We start from the raw sequence: 13,725 nt of genomic DNA on the forward strand, positions 1-13,725 counted from the left end.
GTGTGCCCCAGATGGAAACACTGAAACTATGAGATGCCTCTGGACTTAGAACAGACACAGCACTTGGAGTCTGGGGAGGTCTTATCGCGTCTTGCAAGCTATAAAATATAATCTGGCCTGGGAACCAAATGATGCCGTGTGTTGCTTGTCAGAGGAAATAACACATCAGCCCTAGCTTGTAGGCAATGGAGGAAGCTACCTGTTTCTTTAAAGGATCTTCAGGAGCTGGCTCAGAAAATGTGCCAAGTGGGGTTCACTTGCCATATGTGGGATGGTAAGAAGAACCCTATAACTGCCACAGTTACATATTGGGGTTCAGCAAGTGTGTCTGCTGGATTTTATTTGAACTTGAAAAATTCTTGTCTTGCCTTGGCAGACCACCTTTTGTCTCAGAACTTCTTTCTGTGCCTTCCTTCTGATGAATGAGGTCATTTCACCCTCTGCTGCCAGGCAGTCATCTGAGGAGCTGGAGAGAGTGAGCAGAAGCTTAACCTTTAACACCCCACAGCTTGACAACACCAGTTCTGAGCCAGAGAAGACAGATTAACAAGTCATCATAAAGCCAGCGAGGATCTCAGATGGCCCAGTCAGACTGCCAAGGTTGGAATTTGATCAGAGACCTGGGTTCTTGATTATATGTAAATCTCCACACAGAATATCTGGACATATTTAACTCAACCTTATAGAAATAATTTCCTGCTTCCTGAAAACCCTTTGAGAATGGTCAGTTTTGCATTTCTTTTTTCCTAATAGTGCCAGGAGTGGAACCAAGGGCCTTGCTCATGCTAGGCAAATGCTCTACTGCTAAGCCATACCCTTGACCCTCACTGGAGGATTCTAGGCAGTTACTCAACCACTAAGCTATAACTTGGATACAAATAGTCAGTTTTAGATCTGTCCAGGCATCAAGCATAAGGCTATCAGCCCCCAGCTCTGGGCTAGGCACACAAATAGCTAGGAGGTCTTTGTTGAGCAAAAAAAAGCAAATAGATATTGATTATTTTCTTAGCGCCAGGTACTCTGAGGATATGTGTACTTGGTGGGGGGTATTGAGAGGTAGAATGAGTTGGGCTGGACTCATCTTTTAATGGGTGTACAGAAAGCAGAGTATAAGCATTGAGATGAAAGCGTAATAGAGGTATAGTCGATCATGCTCTAGGCAGAAAGGTGGGCTCAATCTCAAAAAATCCATTTAGACTCATCAAGGGTGTTTGTTGATTGCATGCACATTTGGGAGCCCATAAAGGTTTTGGGATGCTCTTGGACTTTCCAGTGCTCATCAAGAATGGCAGAAAGTAAATCGATAGGAAGAAATGACTCAGGAGAAGGTAAGGCAGGCTGGCCACCATTGTACTTTTTTCTTGGTGCAGTAAGTGCTGAGAAATCCACCTTCCCAACTCCTAGGTGGCTAGCCTCTCAGTGTCTAAGCAAAACACTTCCCCGGACTCAGGGAACCACTGTCTCCTCTTCTGGCTCTTGTTTCAGTTAAAGCAAGCAAACGTCTTGTTTATGTTGACATAGTTTGTAAAATGCAATTGTTGGACTTATGAGGTGGCTCAGTGGGTAAAATGTTTGTTGTGCAAACTTGAACACCTGAGTTATGATCCCTGGCACCTACACACACATGCACATGCACACATGCACAAAAAATGGAAAGTGATTGGGGAAGACACTTGCAATCAACCTCTGCCTTCCACATCTACATACATGGGTATACATATTCACATATGCATGCATACACAGCCATACAACACACAGGTAATTGCAAGTGGCAATGCTGATAAGATTTTTATTTATGTGTATGTATACAGGGTTACCCTTGGAGGCCAGAAGAGACCCCCAGATCCCCTGGAAATGGAGTCAGAGGTGCTGTGAGCAGCCTGACAGGGGTGCTGGGAACCAAACTCACATCCTCTGTAAGAGCAGCAAACACTTAATCTCCGAGCCCTTCTCCAGTCTAGTCCATTAAACCTTGATCATCACCATCAAAACAAGCTGGTTGGTCTTCCCTTCAACTTCCTGTGCAGTTGCTCAGGGGCTCTCTGCCTCTGGGTGTGTGGTGTAGAATTCCACAAGGTTTATGACCAGAGAGATTCCTGCTGAGCACAGTCCTTAGGGGTGAGCTCCCGTAGAATAGAGCTGAAGACTGGCGTATTCTTGAAAAGAACGACTGGAAATTTTCTGTATCCACTTCTTCAACTTGTCTGACTTGTTCCTGTTGTGGGGTTTTCATGAGCTTTACTCATTGCCTGGAATGCTCTCTGTCTCCTGCCCAGATGCAGTTTCAGAGAGAGACTGTCCCTGGCCATTCACCCAGAAGTTGTTCTTTAGGTCTTTTCTACCAGAGCATTTCATTTTAATTCTGATAATGATGATCTCAAATTGGGACAGGCTGGGTGACAGTATTCCCCAAAGGAGTCCTTGTATAAATGCTTGGAACCTGTAAGTGTCACCTCCTATGACGAAAAGCACTCTGCCAAGGTGGCTAAGGAGTGTGTGTGCTGTATGTGCTTGTTCGTGTGGGTGTGTACACGTGTGTGTTACAGAAGCACATGCATATATATGTTCTTGTGTGTAGAGGCAAGAAGCTAGCGTCAGGTGTGTTTCCTCGATAGTTCTCCACTTTTACTTTTTGAGTCAGGGTCTCACCAGACCCAAAGTTTATCAATTTGCCTAGACTGGCTGGCCAATGACCGTCAAGAACCCACTTTTCTTCTCCCCTACCCCTAGCACTGGGGTTACAGGTGCACACCAACACGCCTGACTTTTTTGCGTGGGTTATGGGGGCCCAAAGTTAGGTCCTCATGCATGTGTACATGTCTCTGTATGTGTTTGTTGCATGGGTAAGCACACACATACACTGGTCTGTGTGTGTGGAGGCCAGAGGTTGACAAAGAGTATCTTCCTTGATTGTTCTCCACCTTATTTTGTGAGACAGATGCGAGCAGTGAGCCTGGGACTCACCAATTCGGCTGGACTGGCTGGCTCGGAGGTGGTGGACCCCCTGGCCCCTGTCACCCCAGCAGCAGCGTTATATATGCATTCCACAGCATTCAGATTTTTGCATGGGGGCTGAGAACCTGAACTCAGGTCTTCATGCTTGCACAGTAAGTGCTTTGCTGGCTGAGCCATCTCCCTAGTGTATTCTTTTTTGTTGTCATTGCAAACTCAGCCACACACTAGAACATTTTTGAGTCACCCTGTCCACCACCTCAAATCTTTGTCACCAGAAAAATTGTAGCTTGTCCTGCCTACCAGAAACCTGAAAGGGCCCTTGTTATTTTCACTTGAGATGGTGTGCGGAGTGATAAAAGTCCAGAATAGGAAGCCAAGAGATTAGGGTTTTTGAGAGTGTTTATCGGTACAGAGCAGCAGGCAAAGAATTCTTCACTTCTTGGTCTTCGGGTTTTCCACTCCTGAAATAAGGTAGTTGGTCTTCAAGTTACTCTTTACTCTCTGCCTCTTTCTTTCCTGTTATTTGTTGGTGTAGAGCTCTGACTGTGAAATCTTTGTCTCTGGGTGCCTACTGACCTCACAGGGAGAGTCAGCGAGATAACCTGAACATTCTTTGTGCTCTTCAAGGTCAGAGAGACAGAGGAGCTGGTCTGTCTTGAAAATTCCTCTGCTTTACCTTGCAGGGAAGCAGCCTAGTTGAACCTGTGGAAGGCAGCCTTCGAGGCCTACCCTCATTTACCTTGTCTTGAGATTTTCTTTCTTCCTTTTTGGGGAAACAGTCACAGAGAGAGCTCAAGACTTTCCCCACTAAGTGAATGTGTGTTCCGTATTTACCAAGCTCCAAAGAGCGATCACTCTTGTAGACTCTTTCCTGGAGCCTTACAACCTCTCACATGACCTTGCTGTCCTTCCTAGCTGAACAAGAGCAGTAAATTCTAGAATGATTGTATCTAGTGGGTTTATGATTGACAGCTGACTTTGAATTACCTAGGCTGCCCAGAGCACAGCCTCGTGAATGCTGGAATCATAGGTTCGTGTGTGTCGCCATCTTTAATGAGAGAGGACATGGAAGATGATGACAAAGTATTTTTTTTTTTTGCAGAAATATATTGATCCAGATAAATAGCCAACCTTCTTTCTTTGGAGTGCTAGAACTAAAGGGAATCGCTGCCACTCCCAGTTCTACCTTACTTTTTGAGACAGGGTTTCTCCCTAGACTGGGAGCTCAGTGACGTGACTAGACTGGCCAGCAAGCTCTGGGGGTTTGCTTGTCCCTGCTCCCACAGTCCTGAGATTGCAGACATGCATGGTCATGTCCAGTTTTCATGTGGGTACTGGGGATCTGAACTCAGGTATTCATGGCGGGCATTTTGCCTGTTGAGCCATCTCCTAAGCCCCGTTAGTTCTCTTTCAAGGAGAGCAAAAGCTAGTAAGACAGGATACACTAAGATTCCATTTGGCACCTATATATTATCTATATTTGTACATGGCTGTGGTCGTGCGTGTCTATGATCCTAACACTTGGGAGGTGGAGGCAGAAGGTATAAGAGTTCAAGTCCATTTGGGGTTACACAAAACCATCTCTCAACCCCCCCAAACTAAAAACTACATTTGTGTTCAGGTACCAGGTGCCACTCTCTTTCATGCTGGACTTTGCATTTCTAGCAAATCCCTTTAGAGAGCAGTTCATTCCTCTGTGACCTATGGCCCTGAGCACCACCATCCCTAAATTCTAACTCTAAATTTCTGTGGACCTATAAGGGCAATACACAAGTAGCCATTTTGCTAAAAGGGATAGATCAACCCCACAGATCTTGTAATTCAGCAGAAAACACATACTTTCCCATTAGTGGGAATGCATACAATTATAAATAATTAAGCAAAACCTTGAGTCGGAATTTATGTGTTTCTTTTTTAAAGTCCCCAACATATTGACATTGACCAAGAAGAGCAAGGATTCTTAGGAATCAATGGAGACTCTGCTGAGTAGGAGCGAACCGAACAGCAGACTTGGCCAATTATTGTCCCATCGGTATCTGATCACTATAAAAGTTTTAGCAGGAGTTTGGCAATGATGCAGGAAGTACTGTAGCCCAGAAATAGGAGCCATAAATTCATGGCGGAAAGAACTTCACTATTTCCACATCCATCACTAAGATGTATTTAGCAACTGCAGGCACAAAATGTATGGCATTTGGAATCATTTAAAATTTTTTTGTTGCTGTAGCATTAGTCAGGTTGGAAGCAGGCGTATAAGGTACATCTTTGCTACTATGAAGATAAAAATAATGTGCTTTTCTGGTCCCCTTGCTTTTAAGATGCATCTAGTCAAAGAGACAGTCAATAAAGATCTGCTTTCTAGATCTTTCTAGAAAATGTGAGCATGTAAAAAGCAGCCACCATATGTAAGTGAGAAGCAATAAGCAAAATTAAACACAAACAGGTAGAGGTTAGCAGGGGATGGATACAGGTCAGTGATGGAGCACCTGCCTAGAATCCCCAGTGAGGGGCTGGGTCTGGCTCAGTGGTAGAGCACCTGCCTAGAATCCCCCAGTGAAGGGCTGGGGTGTGGCTCAGTGGGAGAGCCCCTGCCTAGAATGCCCCAATGTGGAGCTTGGGACTAAATCAGAAGTAAATTCTTTTCTATCATTCACAAGTCTCTGGGTTCACTCTCTGCAACTGGAAAAATGAAAAGAAAAAAAAAAGTAGAGATTAGCTAGCTGATTGGAGAGATGGAACCAGGGAGTCCCACATACAGTGAGCTCCAAGCTTTCTGTTCTTTGAAGTCAAAATATTCCTAAATGATATATCTTACTGTCCTTTGGAGCTATGGGAATTGGTTTTCAGATTCTGTGTACATTCAAAACTTATACTTTTTTTTTTTTTCTGAGACAAGTTTTTTTTTGTTTGTTTGTTTTGTTTTGTTTTGTTTTGTTTTTTTTTCTGTGTAGCCCTGGCTGTTCTGGAGCTTGTAGATCAGGCTGGCCTCAAATTCAGAGATGCTTCTGCCTCTGCCTCCTGAGTGCTGAGATTAAAGGTCTGCACCACCACTGCCTAGCCTATTTTTGTTATTTTTTTAAGTTGGACCAGTGAGATGACTCAGCAGGTAAGGGCCCTTGCTGCCGAATCAGACACCCTGAGTATGAGTCCCTGCACTCACCCAGTGGATGGAGAGAACCAACCTCAGTGAGTTGCTCTCTGGCGTCCGTGCATAACTGAATACACATATCTACACACATGCACACAGATACACGTAAATAAACAAACATAAATAAATAGGTGTTTATTTATCATACAAGTACCCACGTGCCCTTGCATGTGCACATCTGTGTGTGTGTGTGTGTGTGTGTGTGTGTGTAAATGCTACAACACATCCGTGAAGGTCAGAGGACAACTTTTGGAAGGCAGTCCCTACTGTGGGGTCCAGTTCTCACTTTTGATGAGAACTGATAGACTAAGATCAGAAAGGAGAGGAGAACCTCCCCTATCAGTGGACTTGGGGAGTGGCATACATGCAGAAAGGGGAGGGAGGTTGGGATCAGGAGGGTTGGAGGGAGGGGCTTATGAGGGGATACAAAATGAATAAAGTGTAATTAATAAAAAAAAAAAACCCATACCATTCTATGTTTCCAGAATCACCTGGGAGATGAGTCTCTAGGTGTGCTTTAAAAGATTATCTTGATTGTATTAACTGAGGTAGGAAAAGCTGCCCACTGTGGGTGGCACCATTCCCTGTTCAAGTGGAGGAAGGGAACTGGGCAGCAGCGTGCATTCCTCTCTCTCTGCTTTCCGATTGTAGATATGATACGAGCAGCTGCCTCACACTCTTGCTGCCTTGACCTCCCACCATGATGGACTGTGCACCCTCAGACTGTGATCAGAGCAAACCCTCTCCTCCCAAAGGGTAAATTTTTCTTTTTTTTGTCTTTGGTTTTTCAAGACAAGGTCTCTCTGTGTAGGTTTGGCTGTCCTGAAACTCACTCTGTAGACAAGGCTGGCCTCGAACTCACAGAAATCTGCCTCCCTGAGTGCTAGGATTACAGACATGCTCAACCACACCAGATTTTTCAGAGTAAATTTATCACTGCATTAGGAAAAGAAACTGAGATATCAAGAGAATAATGAAAAAAAATGTCTGTGCATATTCTGAACAGATGGAGTACAAACTGAGTGTTTTCAATTCATGCTTGGCTGAATCCAAGGGTATGGAAGAATTCCAAGGGTCCACTGTATTGCTCCTAAACTTTGGAAGGATTTGAGACTGGCTTGAAATCAAACACAGATAAACATCATGAATATTAAAAAAATCCAATATATTATCAGTTATTTTTTTCCTGTTGATGTGACAAAATATTTCCTGACCAACGCAACTTAAGGAAGGGGTGCATCTGTTTGCCTCTTGGTTACCATGATAAAAACGCTGACCAAAGCAAACTTGAAGAAGGAAAGTGTTTATTTGGCTTACCTTTCCGTGTCACAGTGCATCACCAAGGCAGGAACTTGAACAGGAACCTGGAGGCAGAAAGAGACCTTGGGAGACCACTGCTTAACGGCTTAGCTTTTTCAGCTCCCTCTCCCTCTCTTAGGCCTACCTTCCTGGCATGGTACCACCCACAGTGGGCTGGGCCCACCATCACGCCCCACATGACCATAGGCCAATCTGAGGGACGCAAGTCCTCATTTGAGGTTCCCTCTTCACAGACAACCCTGGGTTGTGTCAAGGTGAAGCTGAAGCTGATCATGGCAGAGGATGTGCTTTGACACGCAGTTCAAGGGCGCAGTCTATCACAGGAGGGAATGCTTAGTGCCAGAGCAGAGAATGTGTGTGTGTGTGTGTGTGTGTGTGTGTGTGTGTATGCATTCACAAGCATGAACATCTGATGTGTGAAAGTACATGTATGTGCAGGTATGCATGTGGGCTTGTGTGGAGGGCAGAGGTTGATATCAAGATGCCTTCCACCTTTTACTTGAGTCTCTGAACATGGAGACTGGCTGGCCAATCAATCTCTGTGGTGCCCCTGTCTCTAGCCTGCAGTGCTGTAGTTACAAGTGAACACCACCATGGGTAGATTAATTTTTTTAAGATTTATTTTATTTAATGTATATGACAATTTTGCCTGCGTGTATGTATGTGCACCTTGTATGTGCCTGGTGCCCTCAGAGGCCGGAAGAGGCCATCTGATCCCCTGGAACTGGAGTTAGAGTTATAGATAGTTGTGGGCTGTCATGGAGATGCTGGGAATCAAATCTGGGTCCTCTGCAAGAACAAGTGCTCTTAACCACTGAGCCATATCTCCTGCCCCCACGCCTGGCTTTTATGTTGGTGCTGGGGATCCAAACTCAGCTCTTCCCACTGCACAGCACACACTTATACACATGGAGCCCTCTTCCCAGCCTCACTTCCTCATTTTATTCAAGATGTCAGCCAATAAAATGGCACTGTCCACATTTAGGGTAGATCCTCCTACCACAAATCATGTGATCCTAACACTCTTTCACAGACATGCCTAGTGGTTTGACTCTTAGGTGACTGACTCTAGATCCTGTCAAGTTGAATACCAGGACTAAACGTCACAGAGGGTGTCCTTGAAGCTTCCTATGTTTAAATTTTTTTTTATCTTGGGGATGACTGTAGTTTAGAAGAGCCGTAGATGATCAAGTTAGAATGTGATTAAGGAGACTAAAGGGGGGCGGAGTCTGTTAAAGTTGACCTCTTGGGGCTGGAGGGATGGCTCAGCGGTTAAGAGCACTTGTTGCTCTTGCAGAAGATGTGGGTTAGATTCCTAGCACCCACATGGCAGCTCCCAGATGTTTCTAACTCCATTCCAGGGGGTCTAATACCCAATTCTGAACTCTGTGGGCGCCAGGAGTGTGCCTGTACGTATGCAAAACATGCATACACATAAAGTAAAAACAAACAAATATCTTTCTTTTTTAAAATAGACTTGAGCCTGGTGTGGTGGTTTGAATGAGAACAGCCCCCAAGTGCTTACAGATTTGAATGCTTAGTCATCGGGGAGTGGCACTATGTAAAAGGATTGGGAGGTATGGCTTCCTTGGAGGAAGTGTGCCACAGCGGGTGAGCTTTGAGGTTTCAGGCTAGGCCAGGTGCCCTCTCTCCACTGCTGCCTGTAGATCCCTCCTCAGAACCCTCAGCTACATCTCCAGCACCATGCCTGCCTGCCACCGTGCTCCCTGCCATGACAATAATGGACTAAACCCCTGGAAGTGCGAGCAAGGCCCACTGAAAAGCTTTCCTTTCCAAAAGTTGCTGCTGTCCTGGTGTCTCTTTACAGCAATAAACGCTGACCAAGACACTTGGGATGGTGGGTCACACCTGTCACCTCAGCTGTCTGGCATACTCTCAGTCCTATGCAAGCTGACACTGGAGGGTCTTGAGTTTGAAGCCAACATATTGAGGGTGCAAGATCTAATCTAAAAAAACAATCCTGAGAAAATCTCATATTGTCTGTGAGTTCAGATTCTTTTAAAAGACCTTATTTCATCTATTTGTGTGTGTGTGTGTGTGTGTGTGCGCACATGGACCATGCCTCACAGATAGAAGTCAAAGGACAATTTGTGGGAGTTGACTTTTTCCTTCCACCGCCTGGGGTCCAGGGCTTCACACTCAGGTTGCCAAGATTGGCAGCACATATATTTACCTGCTGGGACAGCTCACCAGTCTGGGTTTATATCCTTTACAGTATTTTTTTTTTAACTTGGATTTATTTATTGTGCATCCAGGGGAGGGTCCCATAGCACGAGTGTGAAGGTAAGAGGACAACTTGGTTCTCTCTTTCCACCATGTGGGCCCAGGGATTGAACTCAAATCTTCAAGCTTGTCAGCAAGACCCACTGAGCCATCTAGCTGCCCTTAGTTCATAGCCTTTAGCCACTCTCCAAAAAGTACTTATATTTCATTGTAAGCGATAGGCATCTTTCTTTTCTTTTCTTTTTTTTTTTTTTTTTTTTTTTTTTTTTTGAGACAGGATTTCTCTGTGTAGCCTTGGCTGTCCTGAACTTGCTTTGTAGGCCAGGCTAGCCTTGAACTTACAGACATCCACCTGCTCCTGCCTCCCCAAGTCAAGTGCTAGGATTACAGGCATGTGCCACCGCACCCAGCTGATAGGCATCCTTTTACATCCATTGTTCTAGGGAGTGAATCTTGGAGCCATTTTCCCAAGCTGGCAAACAGAACCCTTGTAAAGAAAAATTACCCACTTTGCTTCAAGTAATTCACTAATTATGACTACAAGACATCCCACAAAATAGCAATAAGGACAGTACTATCTTTAGAAGTCCCCCAAAAGGAAGATAGTCACATAACATTATTGGTGGAATTATGACACCTCTTTGGCCCCTTACATTAGTTCATGGTCCTCAGAAGAGTTCTCTTGCTGTAATGACTTTCCTCTAAAAACAAAAGGAGACCAGATTGAAAAAAAAATGTATATATATGCAAGTGTGTGTGTGTGTGTGTGTGTGTGTGTGTGTGTGCACATACATACACACACACACACATACCACACACACACACTTGTAGTGTGTAGAAGCCAGAGGGCAGTCTTGGGTGTCTTCCTCAATTGCTCTCCTTATATTTTGAGACAGGGTCTCTCTTATGAACCTGGATCTCACCAATTCAAGCTCCAGGGCATCTTCCTAAGTCCACTTCCCCAGTGCTGGGATTAGAGGACGTGACGCAGCACCCGGCTTTCTGTGGAGGCTGGGGATCAAACTTGGGTCCTTAAGCTAACATGAGAAGTCTTTCCTCTCCGGGCCATTTCCTTACTCCCCTAGATAAGACTTTCGCTTACAACACACAACAGCTTTCCTTAGATGTTTGATATGAAGGTGATGAATACTTGGGTGTCTACCTTTCCCTGTACCTGAGTTGACTGACTAAGTATGAATTAAGCAGACTTCAGGGCTTAGAATCAGTAGGTTGCTCTACACAGGCATGGCTTCTGGGAGCAAAGGTCAGCATTTGCACCTCATCTTTTCCAAGCTTGTCTTAAGTATGGCTGCAATAAGTCACCACGGGCTGGAGAGATGGCTCAGAGGTTAGAAGTACTGGCTGCTCTTCCAAAGGTCCTGAATTCAATTCCCATGCACCTACATGGTGGCTCACAGCCATCTGTAATGTGCTCTCTTCTGGCATGCAGGCAGAACAGTATAAAATAAATCTTAAAAAAAAGAAAGAAACGACCCTCTACCAGGAGTGCTGTAGGGCCCATCAGCAGTCTATCATGGATAGGGGATGGGATCTGGAGGCCACAGCGTCCCTGGGGAGCTAGCCCAGTTGGTGGGGAAGGGGGAGACATATTCTTCAATGATATAGCCACTAGTAAGTTGTCCTTGCTCAAATAAACAACCTCCACCCAAGCTCATGCAGACAACTATAAATAAATGCAGCACACACACACCAAAAAAAAGAAAAAAAGGAAAAGAGGAAGGAGAGGGGTATCTAAGACTAGATAAGGGGATGGAGAATACAATATTAGCTCTTTACACAGATATGTAAAAGCTGTAAAAGAACAAATACATTTCTCAAAAGAAAGAAACCACCTCTCCAGTCCAAAGCCTGAGCTGCCAGCATCTGGCCCAGTTATGACTTGGTGAACACACGGGTATGCATACCTGCACACGCACGCACGCACAAGTGCACAATCACAGGTAGGCATCTCCACCACCACTGCTGCTATCAGAATGGAACAAGCTATGAGCCCATGTCAAGTGTTTTGTACTCACGGGAAAACAGTCTGGCAAGTGCTGTTCTCCCTGTAAATGACCCTGTGACCCAGGGCTAGTCACAGCATGTCCCAGGCTTGGCTCCTGTCACTAAGAGGTAGGCGGTACTTCAAATGACCCTGAGGGGGTAGTGCGAGGTCTCCAGACACAGCTCTTCCGGCTCCAGGCTACCAGGTGTGACTCCATGCCAGGGTTCCCGCCGGAATGTGCAGGATAAGCCAAGCAGATCCTCCTCTCCCGGCTGCTGGAGCTGCTGGCTAGGAGGAGGTCCTGGAAGGTCAGAGGTCCTGAAGCTGTCCCTGTCAGTCCCCTCTGAGGTTACCTTTGATCTCCACTGCTAACAGAGATCACAGCGCAAAGGGAGAGCTCCTGGACCTTTCTATCCCACCTTCAAGCTCCAGGCCCGGAGCATCAGATCCCGCTGTATTTCCATCCCCTTCGCAGGTTGAGCAGCTGTCATCTTAGCATTTCTTTTCTTTTCTTTTCTTTTCTTTTCTTTTCTTTTCTTTTCTTTTCTTTTCTTTTCTTTTCTTTTCTTTTCTTTTCTTTTCTTTTCTTTTCTTTTTTCTTCCTTCCTTCCTTCCTTCCTTTTTTCTTTCGTTCTTTCTTCTTTCCGTTCTTTCTTGTTGTCTTTTGAAATTGTTACTCTTGCCTTGATTTGCTGCCTCTACTCCAAAGAGTTTCCTATATTGAGCTGATTTTATCACCCAATATTGCTTGGTATTAAACCCAGGGCTTGGTGCATTTTATGAAAGTACTCTACCATTGAACCTTAGCCCCTTATCGGGGAATTCTAAGCAGGTGTTCTAACCCTGAGCCATGTCCCCAACCCTTCACTAAAGGATTCTAGGCAGGTGAACAATGCCCCGGGACCCTTACTGGAGGATTCTAGATAGGTGTTCTACCACTGAGCCATACCCCAGGCCCTCACTGGGAAATTCTAGGCAGGTGCTCTACCACTGAGCTACACCCCAACCCCTCACTGGGGGATTCTAGGCAGGGGCTCTACCACTGAGCTACACCCCAGCCCCTTACTTGGGGATTCCAGGCAGGTGCTCTACCACTGAGCCACACCCCAGCCCCTCACTGGGGGATTCCAGGCAGGTGCTCTACCACTGAGCCACACCCCAGCCCCTCACTGGGGAATTCTAGGCAGGTGATCTACCACTGAGCCACACCCAGCCCCTCACTGGGGGATTCTAGGCAGATGCTCTACCACTGAGCCACACCCTATCCTCTTACCCTTTTCTTCTTTCAGATTTGGAATCAGAGTTTTGCTGCAACTCAGGCTGCCCTTGAACTAGCTCTGTGTGGAACTCAACATCCCCCAGCCTCAGCTTTTGGAGTAGCTTGGATTACAGCTCTGAGCCATGACACCCAACAGTCTTTATTTCCTTATGTTCCAAAATTTAGTGAGAAACTATAAGCCTCACCCATGTGGGATTGCTGGGGGTGTGTTGCATGAGATCTTTATTGGCACTTCTTAGAACCAGCAACTTAGTCTCTGCTGTAAGATTTACCCAACTTTAGTTCTCCAAGGACCAGGTCACCCTAGAGTCACATTCTTGCCAGTTTGGGCAGGTCAATATACATTACTCACCTTGACCAGCCAGCAGCTCACCCTTGAGTCACATTGATCAGGAAGCCTGGGACAGATATGACGTCATCAGCAAATACAGCGAGTCACTGATTTGGGTACAGTTGTATTTGCTTTGGAGATAAATGTCTCTGGCTTGGCCCTTTACGTGGAGGGTGAAGGACACCAGGCCTGTGAGTGTTAGTTAACTCTGTGTGGTGATGTGTCAGCAAAGGGAGCAAGGAAAGGGAGGGTGGAAAACGTCCTTTGGGAGCAGCCTGCAGCTCTGCTATGGTAATCATGAGTGAAGAGGCCTGTCTTTGGATACGACAGGGACAGCACTTCCAGCAGTGGCCCTTCCTATTGGCTGATTTCTGTTTTGGGCACATGCGCTATCTCCCCTGGGTTGCTGTCGTGTGTGTGTGTGTGTGTGCGTGTGTGTGTGA

The 13,725-nt window shown here is 45.7% G+C and overlaps 1 long non-coding RNA gene across 1 annotated transcript; it reads right to left on the reverse strand.

Annotated features, from left to right (window-relative positions):
• Positions 1–382: 382 nt before the first annotated feature.
• LOC132648038 (uncharacterized) lies at positions 383–11,893 on the reverse strand. The gene is made up of 3 exons (XR_009586398.1): positions 11,704–11,893; positions 7,421–7,467; positions 383–466 (listed from the first exon to the last, which is right to left on the reverse strand). It is a non-coding gene; the product is annotated as an uncharacterized LOC132648038 (long non-coding RNA).
• Positions 11,894–13,725: the final 1,832 nt, after the last annotated feature.

The sequence above is a fragment of the Meriones unguiculatus genome, chromosome 15 (genome assembly GCF_030254825.1).
Source record: "Meriones unguiculatus strain TT.TT164.6M chromosome 15, Bangor_MerUng_6.1, whole genome shotgun sequence".
Classification (NCBI taxonomy): Eukaryota; Metazoa; Chordata; class Mammalia; order Rodentia; family Muridae; genus Meriones; species Meriones unguiculatus.